Here is a 2,130-nt window from a genome sequence, read left to right as displayed (position 1 = left end):
TCTGTAATGCATCTTGTACAGTGCCTTGTAGGTGACAAAGATTCAATACATCGGAGAGAACATTTCACCCCTATCAATAAAGGGGACAATTTTTCTCACCAACTTTCATTCCATTTGACCATCATTCACGGACCACCTCTCATATGCCGTGCACTGAACTGGGTACCGGATATTGGTTGTGGTGGAGTGGAGGTGGTGGCTTCTTTCCTTTATTACCTGCTCTACTAATTTAATTATAAATAGGATGCACATCCATTATTACTTAATATATCAGGTTATAAAACCCAGCATTTTTACATGGGCATCAAGTCAAAGAATTGAGGGTTAACAAAGTGACATAAAACTCAGCTCCAGCCCACAGAGGACTTAAAGGCTAGACCAGTGGCTTTTAATCAAAAACGCAGTTGCACCTCAGCCAAATTCAGCAATGTCTAGAGACATTTTGGGTTGTCACACTGGGGGTGAAGGTTGTGCCAATGGCATATGGTGGGTAGAGACCAGAAATGCTGCTAAACATTCTACAATGTACTGGATAGCTCCCCGAAACCTAAAACTATCCATCCCAAAATATCATAGTGCCTAGGTTGAGAAACCCTGGGCTAAAGGAAGGAAATACCACCAGGAAATACCACCCCAAAATATGCCACTTTGTTATCTTGATTGCTTTAAACTGTGGAAACTTGGGAAAGAACAAGTGCAGGGAGAAGTCTTTTCTGGGTCTTCTCATCTAAAAGTGACTCATTTGTCCCCTCCCTGGAATCTCATCAACCAGGGAAGATTAGCCATCATAAAGGAAGAGACTAAAGTCAATACTGTCCCTTCTCCCAGATAGACTTTGTCACAGGCCAGCATCTGTAATTCTGGCAGTTCCCTCTTGAGACAATGCTCATTACCTGAGAGAAAATTTATCTGTTAATACATAACAAGACAACCTTTGTTCACCCCATGCCTTATGGCCACCTCCCCACCAGAGGCCTCAAGCCCCTATTCTGGTGCTACAAGAATTCAGTCATCTGGCTCTTCTTCTAGTCTCATATTTTTTGGAATTCATGTACATCTGTTCATAATTAAAGTGTGTTTTTCTCCTATGAGTCTGTCTACCGTTAGTTTATATTGTAGAGTCAATTACCAAACCTTCAGAGGGTAGCAAGAAAGTTTTATTTTTCTCCCCTACGCCACCAATGACATAGATCAAATTTCATTACTTATATTTTAAATACTTTAAAAATGAATTTTGAATTTAGAATTATGAAATTCTTTGTGTTGTAGAGTCACATTCTAACTGCTGTAGGAGGATAGTTTTAAATCAGTGGCTAAGGTGAAAATACTGCCAAATTGTGCCCATTCTAATTTACTTTGGAAAATTCCTTAAATTTCCCATGAAATATAGAACACCTGTTGTGTTAGTTTCCTAAGGCTGTTGTAACATAGTACCACAAACTAGGTGGTGTAAAACAACAGAAATGTGTTATCTCATAATTCTGGAGGCTAGAAGTACAAAAGCAAGGTATTGTCAGGGTCATGCTACCTTTGAATTCTGTAGGGAAGAATCTTTCCTTTTTCCTCTTTGTTGGTTCTAGTGGCTCCCAGCAATCCTTAAATCTCCTTAGTCTGTACGTGCACAACTCCCACCTCTATTTTCTGCTTCGCATGGCTTTTTCTGTGTGCCCTCTCTTCTTCTTTTAAGGACACCAGTCATTGGATTTAAGGCCCACTAGAATCTAATATGACCTCGTCTTAATTCATTACATTTGTAAAGACCCTATTTCCAAATAAGGTCACATTGTGAGGCTCCTGGTAGACATTGACTTTGAGGGAGTTTACTTAACTCGCTAGACCTGATATGTGTATAATTCTGTCTGGAAATAGTAATGTTTACATGTATGATGTTCAGGCAAAAAAGAATGATCTTGCACGATGGAGTTTTCCAGTAGTATGTCTTTAAACACTAGAATCGGATATAGCATAATGAGACACTAACCTATTAATAGCTGTAAGACATGAACTAACTTATATTAGCATCCAAACCTCATGCATGAGATGTAGAACTGCCTGTACTATTCTCTCTCTCTCTCTCTCTCTCTCTCTCTCTCTCTCTCTCTGGCACATAGTTAATTCCATTTAATTAAA

Source organism: Microcebus murinus, chromosome 28, assembly GCF_040939455.1.
Source record: "Microcebus murinus isolate Inina chromosome 28, M.murinus_Inina_mat1.0, whole genome shotgun sequence".
NCBI lineage: Eukaryota > Metazoa > Chordata > Mammalia > Primates > Cheirogaleidae > Microcebus > Microcebus murinus.
This window is presented reverse-complemented; position numbering follows the sequence as displayed.